This window comes from Neomonachus schauinslandi, chromosome 2 (genome assembly GCF_002201575.2).
Source record: "Neomonachus schauinslandi chromosome 2, ASM220157v2, whole genome shotgun sequence".
NCBI classification, from domain to species: Eukaryota; Metazoa; Chordata; class Mammalia; order Carnivora; family Phocidae; genus Neomonachus; species Neomonachus schauinslandi.
The window spans coordinates 79,287,653-79,308,805 of record NC_058404.1 but is presented as its reverse complement, the minus strand read 5'-3'; positions in this window follow the sequence as shown (position 1 = coordinate 79,308,805).

The window sequence follows — 21,153 nt, the reverse complement described above, 5'->3', positions numbered from 1 at the left end:
GGCTCCTTTACGTGTTAGCAGTCGAATTCCATAACTTACTGGTACATCACATGCAGTGATATATACCTATAATATAAGCCATAGTTCACAGCATTTTGTGTAGACGATTGTCTTCTTTTTTAAGATGTTTTCTCTCTTGCATATGAAAAAATACATTTCATAAGTTCAGAAGGTCATAGATTTCTGAATAACACACAGGCTTCAATGAGCATTTTGTTTATGGACCAGTAAGTAGCCATGGTTTACTAGAAGGAATATTTCCAATTTCTACCTTTATCACACCTTTCCAAGTAAATCTGTAGAAATGAGCCAGAAGCCAAGGCCCCTGCATTGGCAGTGGCCCATAAGTATAAAATAAAAGTTTACAGAAGCCTTGCAAGTGTCTCTTCATTTCTGTATAGTTCTACACAGAAAATGTTGATTACATGATATCTATTGCTAACATCTCCCTAGTAATAGCCCAGCAAGCAATTTTACTTTCAAACAGGTATTTCCTAACTATATCCTATTTGCAACCCACTTTGTCATACAGAACACTTAACTCTTTCATCCATTCCTTCATTCACCTTTCCAGTATATTTCACTAAGGATCTACTTTGCCCCAGTCATTCTTCTAGGTACTGGGGACATAGTGGTGAACAAAACAGGCAGAGTTCCTGCTCTCATGGAGCTGGCATTCTAGAGGAGGGAGTTGGACAATAAACAATGCATCAGGTGGATACCTGGATGAGGAGACTCACATATATCCAAGTGCTTATTTGACATCTCCAATTGAATGGCTAACAGACATACTATATGTAAAACTAAGCTACTCATAGCTCTCTAATCTGTGCTGCCCTAATATTCCTCTGCTCATGTATTAGTCAGGGTTCTCCAGAGAAACAGAAGCAATAGGACATATAGATAGATAGATGATAGCTAGCTAGCTAGATGGATAGATAGAAAGAAGAGGAAATTCATTATGGGAATTGGCTCACATGATTATGGAGGCTGAAATATGCCATGATCTGCCATCTACAAGCTGGAGAACCAGGAAAGCCAGTGATATAATTCAGTCCAAGTCCAAAGGCCTGAAGAAAACAGAGGAGCTGATGGTATAACTCCAGTCTGAGGCCTAGGCCTGGGAACCATGGAGCAGCCTGCTGGTAGAAGTCCCAGAGTCCAAAGGCCCAGGAACCAGGAGCACCGAAGTCCAAGGGCAGAAGAAGATGGATGTTCCATGTCAAGAAAAGACAGAGAATTCACCCTTCCTCTGCCCTTTTGTTCTTTTCAGGCCCTCTACAGATGGATGATGCCTGCCCACACTGGTGAGAGCAGATTTGCTTTACTCAGCCTCCTAATTCAAATGTTAATCTCTTCTGGAAATACCCTTCACAGGCATACCCAGAAGTAATTATCTTACTAGCTTTCTGGGTGTCTCTCGGCCCAGTTAAGTTGACATATAACGTTAACTGTCACAGCTTTGATAAAGACAGCTCCATCCTTTGAGCTGTCAGGATAAAAACCTGAAGTCGTTGCCCATTCCTTCTCTGATATCTTACACTCAATGCTTCAATACATGCTGACAGCCCTATCTTCAAAATATATTCTTGGGGCACTTTGGTGGCTCTGTCGGTTAAGCAGCTACCTTCAGCTCAGGTCATGATCTCAGGAGCCTGCTCAGCGAGGAGACTGCTTCTCTCTCTCCCTCTGCCTCTCCCCCACCCCCCCCAGGCCAACTTGTGCTCTCTCTCACTCTGTCTCTCAAATAAATATATAAAATCTTAAATATATATATATATATAATATACATATACATTCATTCCTAATTTGACCGCTTCTCTCTCTCTGCCTCTACCTCCCTTTTCTAAGCCACCAATGCCTCTTGCCAGAAAAACTACAATAGGCTCCTATCATGCCTACTTGTTTCCAGCCTTGTAAACATTATACCCTAATTGGAGCCTGTCTCTCGACCCCCATAAATGGTCTAAAGGTATTCATATTTCTAAGCTAACTTGACCAGCATCCCCTGGGGAATTTTCCAGTAACAACTTTCCAATAGGAAAGAGCTCTTTCCCACTGTGGCACACCTAGTAGGTCATGCGCCTGGGAGCTGCTGGCCACCATGCCTTGGACATTATGAGGAAAGTCAACCTAGAGTGTTACAAAGATGGAAGAGGGCATAGAAGTTCCTGGTGCCAGTTTTCCCTGATGCATTCCCATGGCTTGAGTAAGCAAACCAATATATTCACCTTTGTGCTTACGCTAATTACATTTGGGTTTTTGTTGCTTATGATACATACATTCTAAGAACATCTCATCTAAATTATCTTGATTTGTTTTTTCTTATTGCTTAAATTCAGGGGCTTTATGTTTTTTAGAGTTTCAGAGCAGATTGGAAAGTACAGACAATTCCCACTTGCCCTCTTTTCCCCTTTCCCTCCAAAGAGTTTTCCAAGGGCGCCTGGGTGGCTCAGTCGGTTAAGCATCTGCCTTCGGCTCAGGTCATTATCTCAGGGTCCTGGGATCGAGTCCCACATCACGTTGGGCTCCCTGCTTAGCAAGAGCCTGCTGCTCCCCTGGCTTGTGCTCGCTTGTGCATGCTATCTCTCTCTTTCTCTCTCAAATAAATAAATAAAATCTTAAAAAACAAAGAGTTCTCCCTATTATTTCATTTTGTGTTAGTGTGGTATACTTGATGAGCCAATATTGATACAATATTATTAAATAGTTTACATTGTGGTCCACTATATTGTACATTGCATGGATTTTAATAAATGTGTAGTGACAGTTATCCACCATGATAGGATCATTCAGAATAGTTTCACTGCCCTAAAAATCCCCTATGCTCTACCTTTTCTTCCCTCCTTCCTTCTCCCCCTTGTTTTATCTTTTCACCCAATACAAATGTAGTGAACAGCCTCCATTATTACGCTGCGCGAGTTGCCGGGAATAGGAAACCAGATGTATAAATAAATAAATGCACTAAAGTGCTTAGTGATGACTCAGTAGATGTCAGCATCAGGGCCAGTAAAGGCACAAAGACAAAGTAGTCAAAATTCTTTAAACTTCAGCTGGTGACATTAGTGAACAAACACATTAGTGAACAAAAGTGTGAGGGTTCTTGCTTCTATGATTCTTATTTTAATGCAAAAATATATCACTGCCAGGAGAATAGCATAATAAAAAGCAATAGACTATTGTCTGTACATTATGAGCTTTCTTAAGCCTGTAAATACATGTTATTCTCCATTCAAAAATAAACCTAATATCAGTGCATTTAAAATTATTAAGGTAATGAAACAAATTGGAGATTAAGTCCAGGAAAGAGCCAAGACAAATATGAATCTTTTGCTAGTCTATTATCTCTATCATTATTTTTAATAGTATTACTAGTCCATAATATAGTGTTAAACAATATATAGGTGTGGAATGAAGAAAATGCACTACCATTATTCCCAAACCTCTCCAGACCTGAATTCTGAGACTACTACGATTCCTTCATTTGTAACATAATCTAGTACAGCACTCTCTTGATTGATTTTTCTCCATTCCTCAAACAAGCAAAGTTAAATCAGGATACAAGTCCACCATATGCAGTTGTCTCTCAAATTCCAGTGGGGTCTTCATATTGAAAACCGTCCCATGTTTTTATTTGTTTTTTTAATAAATCTTACATTTGGAGAAGCTTCTGTCACACTTTCCTCTAAGTACTTTTTCCTTATTGCTTGAATTCAGAGGCTTTATGTTTTTTAAAGACTGGTTTGTCTATATGTTTGTGTCTTTATGTCTATATGTTTGTCTCTTTATGTTTTTTAGAGACTGGCTTTTTACAGACACTGGTTTGTCTATATTTGGTCAGCACTGACACTCTGACTTTTTTGTTTCTAAAACTGAAAGGAGAAGACACAGTTCTTAGAATCAGGGAATAATCAAGAACCAAAAATAACATTATAACAGCAAAGCTAGGCTTTCCCCTTCAAGCAAACTAGCATGGATCACTTTTGATTTGATGAAGCCAGAAGTCCTAATATCTCATGGTTTCCCAAGCTTTTAGCATCAGTATTATTCAGTAGATTTCCTTGTTTCTTCCTGGGAGGTAATAAATTAGGAATGGCATTGCCAAACCTAACTATAATAAGAAGAGTCATGGAATCTCCTGAGGGAATATAGAGTATTCCACAAATTCTTCCTTTCTGGCCTTAAACCACAGTCCTCTTTCCTAATTTATCTATGTGGACTGACCGTCTTTTATTTGAACTGGATTCTATGATGATAGGTACAACTGTCTATTTGGTGTTATCCCAGATGGGAGACAGTAATGCGCGCTGCCCAGACTGCAAAGTATCATATGACCAGCCAAATCACAGGCCCCGGCACCTACAGGACACAGCCCTGACTCACTACACTTATGCAAGTTTTTACAGAATAAACCCATTTCTCTTAGCTCTTTTTTTCTCTCAAAGTGTGACCATTGAGAGTAACTGCAGTTAAATGCTTAGGTTTTTTAAATATCTTGAAATGAGAAAATCTGCTAAATGTGTTCAGGTGAAGGGAACATATGGGCCCTTTTAGGCTTTTCAGGCGTACATTTGTGCCTAATGCAAAACTGATCTCTTTGATCCAGTCTTTTCTCTATTTTATGAAGCCTAATGGGGTTAGGCCTGGATCACTGCTCTTCATTTGCAATCAAGACCTTGTTGGGAGGGAGGGATTTCTGCTGATCAGTTTAGGCCAAACAGGGCCAACTGGGGGTGGGATGGGGGAAGGGTGACTTCCTGAAGAAAACCCCACATGGCTTTAGGAAGGGGAAGGGAGAACAGCTGCACCATTTCCTTTCTTCATCTTTGAGGATATCGTCCATATATCCTGCTGCTCCTGATTTCTGCTGCTTTTTCACATTTTTAGCTTAGCTAATTCTTCAATTTTTAATACTTTCTTTCAAAAGAATTTTCGCTCTTCAAATTATAAAAATCGTATACAAAATAGATCTGTAATGTATTTAAAGCCCTTCCAGAACAAAACAATAATTAATGAATGATCCATGTAGTCAAGCAGGGGGAATCTTTATACATGAGACTTTAAATAGAATGTATGATATATTTAAATATATTATATTTACATATATATCTTACATTTATTTTATCTAGTCCTCTGCTACCACAAACAAGGCTCCACTGTACATCTTCATACAAGTCTTCATGGAGACTGGTGTGATTTCCCCGGGACAATTATAGAGGAGTAGGATTGCTGCTGGGTCACAGGGATTTTGCACAGTTACTGTCCTTATGTATTGCCAGACTGTCCCCACCAGGTCTGGGTGGAGCCATTATTATTTCAGGGCTCTGGGTGCCTTGCAGCTACACCACTGTACACTGGCGCTGTCACATTGGGGGTGCATATACCTTTAGGCATACGTACAGATGCTATTAGAGACCTGTCCAGATCCTTCTGGATCCCTTGTACCAACTCTGTTCACCCATCCCTAGCTTCATGGTTTTTGCTACTATTTGCACCTGCCCTTGGATATGGGAGCCCCCTAGCTTATAAGGAGAAGAATAAGTGACTGGAAATTTTATGTCCACCTACAACCCCCACCATGACCTGCAGACAACGACTTACTGGTGTGAGAGGACAAAAGTCCAGCTCTCGTGCCTCAGGTGGGGCTAACACCCAGCACCCCAGGAGATGGGGCTGAGTCTGTGACTTCACCTGAAACCTCACCTCTCTTAGGTTCTTCCGTCTCCCCAGTCTGCTTCTTCTACTCCCTTACTGGTTTCTTCTTCTGGGGCTGGGCATTAACAAACCACTTACGCCCAAATCCTTGGCTCAAGGACTGCTTCTGGAGGAACCTGACCAAAGAGAGCACACTTTTTATTTCACTGCAAATGTGATTGGCAAATTCCGACAATGAACATATTAGATTCTTTAGCATACTGAATTGGGGCTCATATTTGAAACTACTCTTTTGATTTCTCTATCTGGGGCATCTTAGGATGTATGAGATCTCTTTACTAATTGGCAGTCCAAACTTCCTCGCCCTCAACTTTGTTCCCATTTGTTATAAAAGAGCATGTTTTCTGTTGGATGCTCACACAGACCACTCTAGGAGCTCCATTGCAAGATCTAAGGTTTTCTGTGCATGCAACATTACTTCTAATGGAATGTGACTATACTTACCCTTAGGAGAACATGCCTCTCCCAAGTGTCTGCCAAATGAAAGGGTCAGTCATTTATGAAGCTGGAAATCAATGAGAGAGGTAATGCAATTAGTCAGCCTGGGGTTGGGAAGTGCAGGTAGCAAGCACAGACCACTCTTTCAAAGGGTTGGGCAATGACAGTCCCAGAGAACTAGGATGGCAGCTTGACAAAACAGCAGGGTCAAAGGAAAGGCTTTTGTTTCTTTAAGAGAAAAACCACCTCAGCATTTTTAAGATGGAAGAATTGAGGCCAGGGGAAGGAAGAGATCGTGGATGGGTGAAAAAAAGAAGGTAATTGATGGATCAAACTCCCAGAGAAGATAGAGGAGTCAGATATGGCAGCCTTTAATAGAAGGAAAGATTTGAAACTAAAAAACTTTGTGTGTCAACTATATGCAAATGAAAGAAAAAGGAAGGAAGAGGGAAGGAAGGGAGGGAGGAAAGAAGAAATGTAAGGAAGGGATGGAGGGAGGAAGATTCTGCCTTACTAATTAATCAATAGCATCTATTTCTTCAGGCATGTGATTTCCTACTATCTTACATTTAATTTATTCAGTCCTTTGCTACTGCAAATAAGGCTACACTATACATCTTCCAACCTATGACTGTCCTTTGTCTATGTTTTAGGCTTATGGACAAGAGTAGAGCCTATTTGTACTGTAGGTAGAAGAGAGTCATTTTTAAATCATACCTTACAAGAACAACCTGGAAAGATACCAAGTGCACCTGTATGGCGAACACTTCACTTTGGTCAGCTCCTAGCTATAGGAACTCAGAGAAGACTTTGTTCATTCAAATACTGGTCTCCTCAGAGACATTCTCATCCACACACCCAGAAAAAATGTTTTATCAGCTGAGCATCTCTTAGCCCAGAAAAGTGAAAATAAAATCGACACATAAAATTAATCATCACAGTTATACAATAAATACACAAGAAAAACCAAAATCATTTCATTACATGTTCACATTTTCTTATGGAACCTACCAGGGAAAATAAATTTCCAATAAGCTGGAGATGCATACTATCTACATAACTATGCTTTAAAGCCCTTATTTTATAAACATCTCCCAATCTCATAGCTGTTCAACATTAAAGAGTCTTTCACACTGTTCTAAATCTGTCAGTCAGGGTAGCTGGTGGAGGGTAAGCCCTGAAGCCATCCAACGTGCTTCCCTTCCTGTGTGTCCATAGAGAATCTATAAAATGGTAGACTGCTTTCCAACTCTTCCCCTTCCACTGAGTGCTCCATTTCCAAATATACCTAGGCCTAAAGTTCATTGGGCAGAAGGGAGCCTGAGTTCCTTACTTCCTCCATGTTGACCCTCTATTTCTCAGATGCTACATCATCTGCAGATACACAGCAATTGCATTACAAATTGCACAACTCCTTGGGCTTGGTTAATTGGTACAGTCATCCACTTTTGTCATCAGCCCAGCATCCAGAATCTCCTTCAATCAAAAAGTAGAAGGGTCATGGGAACTTAATGTGCTACTGAACCGTGAATTGATTCAGGAAAAATAACGGTAGAATTTCTGACCATGCTTGGGATCACACAGCATTCCACCAGGTTGCCCCAGTACTCCAGGGAATGTTGTGTGGTTACGCTCGAGTACTCTCATCTAGGAATTATGCTGCATGACGTACAATCTTACAAGCTCTTGCCTCTGTTGATTACACAGTATGCAACAAATAAAAGGTTGTTATTCTGATTTCAGCTTAAATGTCACCTCCTCGGAGAGAACTTTCCTGACCATACAATGTAAATTAGTCACCCAGTCACTACCATATCATTGTTTTAATTCTCTGCACAGCACATATCACTAAGTGATACTTTTTTTACTCACTTAAGTTTATTTGTCTATTGTCTGCCCCCCTCCTACTGGATAGGACCTGGTCTATCTTGTTTTTTGTAATATCTCCAGTGCCTGGGATAATTCTGGATGGCACATAGTTAGCCCTCAATATGTATATGTTAAATTAATTACATCAGGTGATATGAAAGAAAAAATGGCTAGGAAGCTACCTTGAGGATACTTTTAATATAGGATGGTCAAAGAAAGTTTTTTCTGGGAGATGACTTTTGAGCCAAAACCTATATGACAATTAGATAAGCATATGAGGCTTTGATTATTACACTGGCCTGCACATTTTTATTGTTGATATGAGACTGTTATTGTGAAGAAAGGGCTTTATAACTATTGAAGAGTGACCCAAAAAAGTATGGGATTGGCCCAAAATTTCAACAGAACAGGTATAGGACTGGACCTATAGAGTGGGTTTAAAAGAAGTAATGAGAAAAATCATTTTCAAAGAGGTAATGAGAGAAATCACTGCTTCCCAGAACATTTTCCTTTTCAGTAATCCAGAATTATTTTTCCTTAAAGTTCCTTCCACCATTAAGGCTTAATCACCCAAGGGAAGGGAATGGCAGATACCACTTAAAACAAAAGTCCCCAGTGAAAAAATGATGAGAGAAGATTCCACCAGATTAGGAAAAATACCTGCTCTTCTACTGAGCAGTGGGAAAGCTTAAGAAGGAACAATATGCATATCCCACCTAGGTTCCCTTGGGTTTCAGAGCTCACATCCCATACCCCTAAGATTTAGCCAGTTGAAGCGTTGATTGTGGAAACAGAAATCAGGTAGACAAGAGAGAAAAGCCTCAGACTGGTAAATTGTGCCCTGTGTAGAAAAAGGCTTGTACGTTGCAGTTTCTCTTTGGAACACATGAGCGGCCATCTCACAGTGTCTGCTGACCTAAACCAACATGTGGGTCTGCAGCTACTGAGAAATAAGCATGAGTTGTTAGACAGGGAGGATTGTATTAGCTATCCTCACGCCTCCCATACTTTACCATGTGATGTGGAAAAGATGTAGGTGTTCCTATACTTGCTCCTGGAGCCAAGAATCAAAAGCCAGAGAGCTTGCCTTTGAGTTACTATAGAGAAAAGTGAGATGACACCAAAGGCCATAGGCTAGACAGGGTAGGACAGAGAGCCAATGGAGGACAAGACTGGACATTTCAGCAGTGGATGCAGTGAGGACAAAAGTCACTCACTGCAGAGGTGAGTATGTATCCCAACTGGTGATCAACAGAAAAACAGAGAATGATATTACTTGGTCAAGGAACCCTTTTCCAAAACTATGAGGATAAATAAGCTCCTCCTTGCACCTAGATGCCATCGTGGGCATAAGGAAAAGGAAGGAAGACTCTTCAGAAGAGAAACAACTCTGGTGGGGCTTATCTTATGAATTTCAAATTGCTTAAACATATACAACCATAAAAATGAAACTATAAACTAGAATAGATGACATTACCTTCTAATAATAAGCTTTAAATAATGATTTTCTGCAATCACCAGGATTTTAAGTAACTCCAAAGGAACATGTTACAGAAATACACACTTTAGATTATTTCAGTTTGACCCTACTGTTGTGTATAGCTTAAGTGTCTACTTCTCTTGTTCTAGTTTGAGATGCTCAAGCACGCTCAGTTCAACTCACAAACTTCCACACTAGGTATCCAAGGATTCCTTCGGTCTTATAGTTGTCCTGGAGGCAAAGGTAGGGTACAAGTAAGAGAATAACTTTCTCTATTTGCTGTAGAGCCAAGGAAAGGAAACTTAGGTGGGTATTGCTTCCATACCCACAGTGACTATATGATTTATTAGCAGGACACTTGAAGACAGTAATACAAAATTCCCAGTAAATACCTGGACCATCAATGGTGTGACTTTGAACTTCTCTGGAAGTGACCCTTCTCTCCTCGCCCTTGTGTTCATCTCTGCATTTCCATACACACTACTGCTCCCGTCCTCAACCTCTCCCAATTAAACCTATGTCCCTCTTCTCCTGTTGCCACTACCAAAAAAAGTTATCTTTTCTCTTTTTCTAACAGTAGCTGCTAAGAGCTAATAGGTGGAGCCAAGATTATCCATTAAACCAGGATCCCATAGCAATGGTTCCTTTTCCTCAAAAGCAGGAAGACCTTTCTCCAGAAATAGATTTCCAGATCTCCCACCTATGGAAGGGAAGAGAGAGCTTTGTTTTCCATGCTTGAGAAGGTTGCCCAAACATTCACGACTACTTTTCTCCTATTCCCAAATAAGACAAATGACTTCTACAAATGCCAAAAAGAAAAGACAAACCCAAGATGAGTTTTGGGGACAAAAGAGATTGACTCAAGTAAAATAAGGTGGTTAACCAAAAAAGAAAAAAATGTAGGATCCAGTAAAACAGAAGGCTCTAACACAGGAGAGAGGCAAAGAAATTTCCCAGAATAATAAAGAACAGCAGCAGGCCTAGAGCAACCAGTGCAAATAGAAATAGGAGGACAGAAAGCTCGAGAAAGAAGAGCTTGTCTGCAGGGGAATAATGAGAATTAGTGAATTATCTAAAACTGTCCAAATTGTGACATTGCTCTAGTGGGTTAATCAGAGAAGGGAAAGTGTGTGTGTGTGTATGTGTGTGTGCGTGAGAGAGAGAGAGAGAAGGAGAGAGAGAGAAGGAGAGAGGGAGATTGAGGTAAGACTTCATTTACCCTGAAAAGAAGCCAAAAAATAATGTGTAAAATTGTTAAATCCAGGGAAATGACATTGTAAGCACATTGTTCAAAGAGAGGAGTTAAATACCAGTAAAAACAAGCTAAAAGTTGAAAGTGGTAGCCCCTGGGGAATAGGTATCAGGTGAGGTAAAGGCAAGGGACTTCCTCTTTTCATTATTAGCTATGGTGGATTAAAGATGGCCACAAATTCTTTGACACTCTTCCCACAGAAGGGTCTATTTCTCCTCCCAATGAATGAATTTGGGTTGACCTATAACTGCTTACCAATAATGTCCCAGTGGACAGGACACTCTGCCATTTCCAGTCCTAGCTTTTTAGAGGATTAGGAGCTTCCACTGTGGTCTCATGAATCCCTGAACCAACATGTAAGAAGACCAACCACATCCCTTGAGAGACCACAAGGAGAAGCCTTTAGGAGAGAGAGAACCAGCTGAGCCCAACCTTATAGCCATCTCTCCAAGATAGCAGACGTGTGAACAAAGCTGTCTTTGAGTCACCAGACCAGACCAGACACCAGTGAATAGATCCAGTTAATGCTACATGGAACAGAAAAATCACCCAGCCAAGCCCTGCTTGAATTCCTGATCTACAAAATCTCGAGACTTAATAAAATTATTGTTCATTTAACCCATTACATATTGGAGTCGTTTGTTATACAGAAGTAGATAACTGGAGACTAAGTCTTTTAGTCCTTAAAAGTAATAAGTCTTTAGTATTAAATTTTTAACATGTATTTGTATAATTTTCATAAAAATAAAAATTAATTTGAAATAGTCTGATCTGGGGTGCCTGGGTGACTCAGTTGGTTAAGTGTCTGCCTTCGGCTCAGGTCATGATCCCAGGGTCCTGAGATCAAGCCCCACTTTGGGCTCCCTGCTCAGTGGGGAGCCTGCTTCTCCCTTTCCCTCTACCTGCCACTCCCCTGCTTGTGCTCGCTCTCTCTCTCTGTCAAATAAATAAATAAAATCTTTAAAAAAATAGTTTGATCTGAATAAAGTCAATGAATTATATTGAGGTCAAGTTCATGGTTGCAATATTGTAGTATAGTTATACAAAATGTTACCCTTGGGAAAAACTGGGTGAAGGGCATATGGGGGTCTCTCTCTCTCTCTCTTATTTCTTACAATTGCATGAGATTCCATAGTTACTTAAAAATGAAAAGAAAAAAAATAATTCAGGGGTGCCTAGTGGCTCAGTTGGTTAAGCATCTGCCAACAGCTCAGGTCATGATCCTGGAATCGAGCCCCACATGGGGGCTCCCTGCTCAACAGGGAGCCTGCTTCTTCCTCTCCCTCTGGCCCTACCCCTACCCCAGCCCCCATCACCACCACCCCTGCTTATGCTCTCTTTCTCTCACTCTGCATTCTCTCTCTCAAATAAATAAAATCCTTTAAAAAAATAATTCAAACAGTTGAATGTTTCTAGCTTGTCATACTTATTTATTTTTAACAAAAAATAGTGGCATACCTTACAAATTATCCTATATTTTTCCATTTAATATATTTTGTACCTATTTCCATGTCAGCACTTATAGGTCTAGCTTATTAATTTTAATGGCTACATTCTAGTCCTCTGTATGGATTTTCTGTAATTTATTAGCTAGCACCTTCTGACAGATATTTAGGTTGTTTCCCTTTCTAGAGGTTATGTACTCTATCAAATCAGAAGAATTCTAAATTCCCTTTGAGTAATAAAATTAAAAACTGGGCAATCTGGCAATATTCCTCTACTATAAACTGATAGAACTTATTTCTATCATTCTTATAATTCCCTTCCTGTCTTCACATCTTCCATAAGCAATTCTAGAATCAGTAAGCCTGCTTCTGAATCCAGGAAGTGTCCACATATCTATACATAGCTAACTCAACTTCTCAATAGCAGATTGCAACTCCAACTGCTAGATGTCAAGGGAAAAAATTAAATAAATAACTAAAACTCAAAACTCCAGGACTGAGTTACCCTGTCTGAAGGGGTTTCAGAAAAAAATGAAACCAGTAAAGAACACAGATATATGAGAAAGAACTGATCTTCAAAACTAAGTCTCAAACCACAATGCTTCCAAAACCCATCATCTCAAAATAATTATTTAACCTGACTACCATGTTTTACATTAATGATATCATTTTTTTTAAAGATTTTATTTATTTATTTGAGACAGAGAGAATGAGAGACAGAGAGCATGAGAGGGAGGAGGGTCAGAGGGAGAAGCAGACTCCCCACCGAGCAGGGAGCCCGATGCGGGACTCGATCCCGGGACTCCAGGATCATGACCTGAGCCGAAGGCAGTCGCCCAACCAACTGAGCCACCCAGGCGCCCACATTAATGATGTCATTAAGACCAAAAGAAAAACTAAAAAGGATGTTCCAGGCAGATACACTGAATTTCTTGTTAAGAATAGTCATTCTACCATCCGAAGACTCTGGGCTTTTAAGAAGGTGGATCAGAAGTGTATTATTTGCCCATTTCGTTCATTCAGTCCCCAAATATCTAAGTGTCTGATAGTGTGTCAGAAGCAGACAAAGGCAGCTCTCACTCCCTGGAAGAACTCATACTCCAGTGAAGGGATCAAGAACTAAATAGGTAAATATAAACAATATGGTAGATGACAATAAAAATAAGCACATGATAGCACAGGGCTGCACAGGAGGGCATGCAAGACTTCATGAAGGAAAATTTTAAAATCTTAAAGTGGGGATAAGTATCATCTGTGGGAGAGAGAGCTTATTCTGGCTGGAGGGCAGCATGGACAAAGTCCTAGAAGCTAGCATAGGGTTGAGTGTAGCTCGCAGGAGTGGGTGGCTCTACATGCAGTTCCATGCTGCCCAAGTGTACAATGGAGTATGGGGTTCTGTGAGAGGCAGCCTGGGTCCAAATCATATAGGGCTGGGTGACTTTCTGAAGAATTTGACATGCAGCCCTCAAGCAAGGGGAATCTAATGAAGAAGAGTTTTGCTGGGGGTGAACATATTTCCCAGTTTGACCAAGACTGTTCCAGTTTATGCTTGTGGTCCCAATGTAATTATTAATAGCACTCACTTTCACATTCAAATGTGTCCTGGTTAAGATGATAACCTTAATTATCAATGTAGTTATGACAGATCTACTTTCAGTGGTACTCAGATCATTGAAAACCTGCTTATGTGAGAAATAACTGACAATATAAAGGAGGAAGAAAACAATCTATTTCCCACCCTGCAGAGACTCTGATCAAGGCTAAACTAAGTAGTAGTGAAAGAGTAAATGCAAAATTTTCATCAAATACATGCAGCAGCAATTTTTGTAGTCTTTTGCATTGTGAAACCCAAAAATATGCACTTTACAACTCTTACTTTTCTTTCTTATACTTTTTAGGATTTTCTTTCCTCTGGATGTGATACTTGTTGATTTATAAAAGGAATACATGAACATCATAATAATTATAAAAGTGTAAAAGGAAAAATTAAGGTCTATCTTCCCTCCTCAACCCAGGCCCACTACCCAAATGACACCATATGAATTCATCAATGTGCTAAATAGGATAAATCTAATTGGGCAAAATAAGAGAATAGGTTTTTTTTATTCTTCTATTGCCTTCAAACATGTTTGGACTGCCCTTCTTAGGGTTAGCTAATTCCTAAAATAGCCAACAACTAGCCTGCAAGCACACCTTTCATAAGCAAACCAACCAATCCATAGCACATACCCCAACCATCTCCTTTATCCAACTGTCACACTTAAAGCCACTGTCCCCCGCCCTAATCACCCAAGGCAAACAGCTAGGCACAGCTCCCATGCCCCAGAGATACCCCAAATTATTCAAACTAGGAGTGATACCAGCAAAATGACCAAATAAGACATCCCCATGAGTACCTCCCCACCTCAACAATTTGGCATCCATACAGTGTCTTTGGCTCCCAAAATTGCCTTTGTGGAAGCTGTGGGACTCAGCACCATATGCCTAGGGATCCAGAAATACTCTTGCCACATCCCACACCCACCCCTATGCTATGAGTAACAGGTATACAGACCTTGGTTCCAACTGTGGACCCTGAAGTGGACCATGAAACTGCTCTCGTCTCGGCCTCTCTTGGCTGTGGCCTGGGAGCAGCTGGAGAACACACTCTTAAACAATCACCCACAAATGAGAGATCTTTGTGGAAGTCCAAGTTTCTAGCAGACATGTTCTAGATTGGAGCACTAGAGAAAAAAAATCCAAGTTTGGATACATTGGACAGCATAAGAGGAATAGTTTGACTTTATCAGCACTATCCTTCCCCCAAGGCAAGACAGCTTAGGGCCAAGAGAATGATTTTTCTGCAAGGGGTGGGGTAGTGAGGTGAACATGTGTGAGTAAACATCCGGCTTCCCCAGATAATGCCGGATGCTACCAATGAGGCCCATTTCTCTCTCAAACCAACTGAGTTGAATTATGAACTGCATGACTGGGGGGCAGAGAGTGACTGGGAAAGAGGTAGATGGGATTCTTGAGGGCATTAAAGAGAAGCAGATCCTAATAACCATGTCACAGACTCTATCAAGAAGCCCACCCACAAGCCCCTGGAAACTCCTGGCCCTCAGATCTTCCCAACCGGCACCCCCAGCACTCCATGTACGTCACACACACATGTGCACATACACACACATGTGCATGCACACACACACACACACACACCCTACCCGTGGTCAGCTCCCTATGTATGCTCACAACAGTAATGAGAGTAAGCTTTGGCAGACTCAGATAAAATTAGAAATGGAAGAGAAAACATTACAACTGATACCACAGAGATATGGGGGATCATCACAGACTACTATAAACAATTATATACGAACATATTGGATAATCAACCAAAAATTGATAACTTCTTAGAAACATACAACCTACCAAGACTGAATCATGAAGAGATGGAAAATCTGAACAGACCAATACCAAGTAAGGACGTTGCACAAATAATCAAAAACCTCCCAACAAAGAAAAACTCAAGACCAGATGGTTTCACTGGTGAAATTCTACCAAACATTTAAAGAATTTACACCAGTCCTTCTCAAACTCTTCCCCAAAAATCAAAAAGCAGGAAACATTCCCAAACTCATTTATGAGACCAGGAATACCCTGATACCAAAGCCAGATAAGGACAGTACAAGAAAAGAAAACTATAGGCCAATATGCCTGATGAATATAGGTGCAAAAATTCTCAACAAAATATTAGCAAACCAAATTCAACAGCATATTAAAAAGGTCATACAGCATGATCAAGTGGGATTTATCCCTGGGTTCAAATATGGTTTGAACCATATGGTTCAAATATCAAATCCATAAATGTGATACACGACATTAATAGAATGAGAGAGAAAACTCATGATCATCTAAATAGATGCAGAAAAGGCATTTGCCAAAATTCAACAATGATTTATGATAAAAACTCTCAACAAATTGGGTATAGGGAAAAAGTGCCTCAACATAATAAAGGCCATATATGGCAAGCCTGCAACTACTGTTTTACCCAACAGTGAAAGGTTGCAAGCTTTTCCTGTAAGATCAGGAACAAGACAAGTGTGCCCACTCTCACCACTCTTAATCAACATAGTACTGGAAGTCCTAGCCAGAGCAATTAGGCAAGAAAAAGAAATAATAGGCATCCAAACCAGGAAGGAAGAAGCAAAATTGTCTCTGTATATGATATGATCTTATATATAGAAAATCCTAAAGTCTCCGCAAAAAAAAAAAAAAAAAGTTACAGCTAATAAACAAATTCAGTAAGGTTGCAGGATACAAAATCAACATATAGAAATCAGTTGTGTTTCTATATACTTACAGTGAAATATCTGAAAAAGAAATAAAGAAAACAGTCCCATTCACAATAGCACCAAAAAACCAAAACAAAACAAAAAACTTGGGAATAAATTTAACCGAGGAAATGAAAAATCTGTACACTGAAAACTATAAGACTTTGACGGGAGAAATTAATGAAGACACAAATAAATGGAAAAATATCTTATGTTAATGGATTAACAGAATTAAGACTGTTAAAATGTCCATACTCCCCAAAGCCATCTCTAGATTCAATATGATCCCTATCAAAATTTCAATGGTATTTTTCGCAGAAATAGAACAAATATTTTTAAATTTATATGGAACCACAAAAGACCCCAAATAGCCAAAACAATCCTAAAAAGAGAAACAAAGCTGGAGGCAGCACACTTTCTCATTTCAAAGTATATCACAAAGCTATAGTAATTAAAACAGATGGTACTGGTATAAAAATGAACATATAGACCAATTGAACAGAATAGAGAACCCAGAAATAAATCCTCACATATATGGTCAACTATTATTTGACAAGGGAGCCAAGTGTACTCAACGGCAAAAGGATACTCCCTTCGGGGCGCCTGGGTGGCTCAGTCGTTCAGCGTCTGCCTTCGGCTCAGGTCATGATCCCAGGGTCCTGGGATCGAGCCCCACATCGGGCTCCCTGCCCGGCGGGAAGCCTGCTTCTCCCTCTCCCACTCCCCCTGCTTGTGTTCCCTCTCTAGCTGTCTCTCTCTCTCTGTCAAATAAATAAATAAAATCTTAAAAAAAAAAGAAAAAGGATACTCCCTTCAATAAAGGGTGTTGGGAAAACTGGTTACTCACACATGCAAAAAAATGAAATTGAACCCCAACTTGCATCACTCACAAAAATTAACTTGAAATGTATTAAAGACTTAAACACAACACCTGAAACCATAAAACTTCTAGAAGAAAAAATTGGGAAAAATGTCCTTGACACTGGCCTGGGCAATAACTTTTTGTATATGACTCCAAAAGCACAAGCAACAAAAAGCAAAAACAAACAAGTGGGACTAGACCAAACTACAAAGCTTCTTACAACAAAAGAAATGATCAACAAGGGCGCCTGGGTGGCTCAGTTGGTTAAGCGACTACCTTCAGCTCAGGTCATGATCCTGGAGTCCCGGGATCAAGTCCCACATCGGGCTCCCTGCTCAGCAGGGAGTCTGCTTCTCCCTCTGACCCTCCTCCCTCTCATGCTCTCTGTCTCTCATTCTCTCTCTCGCAAATAAATAAAACCTTAAAAAAAAAAAAAAAGAAATGATCAACAAAATGAAAAGGCAACCTATGGAATTGGAAAACTTATTTCCAAGCCATATATCTGTTAAGGGATAAATATCCAAAATATATAAGGAATCCCTACAACTCAATAGCCAAAAACTAAATAGTCCTATTAAAAATGGGGAGGACCCGAATAGACATTTTTCCAAAGAAGGCATACAAATGGCCAACAGGTACATGAAAAGATGCTTAACATCACTAATCATTAGAGAAACAAGATATCCACAATGAGATACTACCTCACAGCTGTTAGAATGACTATTATAAGAAAGGCAAGAGATTAAGGATGTGGAGAAAAGAGAACCCTTGTGCACTGTTGGTGGGAATGTAAATTGGTACAGTCACTATGAAAACTAGTATGCAGGTTCCTCAAAATAGTAAAAATAGAAATACCACATGATCCAGCAATCCCACTTCCACAAGAAATCAGGATCTTGCGGAGATATCTACACTCCCATATTCACAATAGCCAAAAAATGGAAACAACCTAAGTGTCTATCAACAGATGAGTGGATTAAGAAGATGCAGTGTATATACACAATGGCTTATTATCCAGCCCTGAGGAAGAAGAAAATCCTGCCATTTGTGACAATGATGAACCTTGAAGACATTGTGCGAACTGAAATATCTCAGACAGAGGAAGATGAGTACTATACGATCTCACTCACATGTACAATCTAAACACATCAAACTTAAAGAAACAGAGAGCAGAATGATGGTTACCAAGGGCTGAAGGTTAGGGGGAAATGGGGTGATGTCAGTCAAAGGGTACAAACGTGCAGTTATAAGATGAATAAGTTCTGGGGATCTAGTGTACAGCATGGTGACTATAGTTAACAATACTGTATTATATACTTGAAATTTGCTGAGAGAGTAGATCTTAAAGGCTCTTCCCACAAAAACGAAATGTAACTATGTGAGGTTTGGGAAGTATTATTTAGCCCTATTGTGGTAATCATTTCAAAATATGTAAGTGTATCAAATCATCACATTTTACACCTTAAACTTACACAATGTTATATGTCAATTATATCTCAATAAAACTGAAAAAAAAGAAATTATTAAAACTAGCCAAAACTAGCCAATTCTAAACCTCCTTATCATTCTTCCCCGTTTCCTTCCCACAGACATCACAATAAAGGTTCTGCCCACATTTTTCCCCCTCCCTCTGCCTCCTGATGGACCCTATGCTTCTCCCTGTGCCCACCCCCCCCCCCCCCCCCCACCATGGTACCCCAGAGCCCCCCTTCTTGGGGTCTGTAAGTATAACAAACTATCTTTTCAATGGCAATCATCTCCTGATCTGTTTGCCTTGCCATATTTGAATAATAATAAAACATACATTCTAAAAGAATGTTACATCAGATTTGCCCTCTGTATAGTTTAACCAATATTCCAAACAGATCTCATGGCTTTCCAGCCACTTTTATTAGAAAAGCTTTGTTTTCAGATGTTGAAATGTTACTCCAGTTCAAACCAAAATTTTCACCTCTCATCCATTTTAAAGCTTTCCCTCGTGCTCCAGTTCAGGCCTGGCCCAGCTCAGGGCAGCAGTGGAGAAAGGCAGAATGATCTTGCTCTCTCACTTTTCCTCTCTTCCTGCTGCTGGATCGTCCAGGGGCAGTGGAAGGGAAAGGAAGTATTAGAGGAGAAAGGAGCAAAGGAATTCTTGCCTAGACCATAATGGTGGTTGTTCCTTGGGCAATATTAGCTGCCCATACCCTCTGTTGTGGCAGGTGCTCAAAGGGAGAATTAATAATCAAAAACCATACACAAAACTACAAAGATCCCCAAACTGTATCATTTGCTGATTTAATTCACCTTTCAGCTGACATCTTGTCACCACCCCTCTCCAACTCTTTCCTTTGGCATTATACGCTGTCAGCCTCTTTCTTCTGATGCCTCCCCACTCTGGCAGGCAGCTCCTTCAAGATGATTGGAGCCTGGCTACCTCCACAGTGTCCGCATGGCCCACAGTAACTCAGGTACTTTTGTCCTCTGAATGATGTAAGTGTGGCTTGCAACCACTGCTGTTCTCTGCTGCTATAGGAAGCATCAGCCAGTGTCTTTGGGTCTTCAACATTCTCACTGTAAGAAATGAGCATAACCTCATCCATAACCTCAAACTCCAGAAAGCACAAGCAAGCTCTCCCAAGATCTCTCTCACCGAACTGCTCCAATCCCATGGAGCTGATCTCATAGTTGAGAGCATCAGTCAAAGAGGTTCTAGTCTTGATGATGGGAGAGGAAATTCCCATGGGTCATCACAGACATCTGTACTCTCCCATGGGAGCCTTCTCTTATGTAGGCTGCTGGGGTAATGATTACGGTACACATCTCACTATCTCTAGGCAAATCCTCAGCAAATGACTATCTCTAATACCCCTCTTTAGAATGTGGAGATTCTTAACCATTTTTCCCTGCTTTGAGAGTTTAACCAAAATTCTGAGCCAATAAGAAAATTCTCATTCTACATCCTGTTATGACAGAAATGAGTTACCCACTTTGGAAGCCATTGTAAAAATTGTAATCCTCAAGTGAAAACTGAAAAGTGAAAACTGAAGCTGACTTCCAATCATAAAGATCCAGATGTGTGTTTGTGGTGAGTGTTTTTACTCCCAGAAACTAGATGAGATTAGGATGGGGAGGGGGGTGAAAAAAAGGAAAGGGGCCAATCAGAAAGGTGAGGAAGAACAGGACAATACTCAAAAAGAGGGTAGGGGAGGCCCTTTCACCTCAATAAAAGAACGGAGCCGAATGTGATTCAACCCAAGCTATCACTCACGTTTTCATCCAAGAATTGCATTCACCACTAATCATCATAAGTATCCAGTGTGCAGTAATGCTCATCGATCTCTGTAGACCTTAATACTTTGTGGGATGACAGTAACACAATGGGAAAATCTCATTTCCAACCAAGATGGGACCAAGAAGAACTATCTAGACGTGCCCTATAAACCAGAAGAAGACAGGAACTTGCTTGTCTCTATCTGGACCATGCATAAAGCTTCTTACCTTCTAATTGTCTTCCTTTTACTATTTTGACCACTGAACAGAAATACGCTTTCATAATATTAAGATGTCCTGTGTTTTTAATCAAACAAGTTATGGATAGAAATAATTTTCTTTTTTGTTGTTGTTGTTAAAGATTTTATTTATTTATTTGACAGAGAGAGACACAGCAAGAGAGGGAACACAAGCAGGAGGAGTGGGAGAGGGAGAAGCAGGCTTCCCGTGGAGCAGGGAGCCCGATGTGGGGCTCGATCCCAGGACCCTGGGATCATGACCTGAGCCGAAGGCAGACGCTTAACGACTGAGCC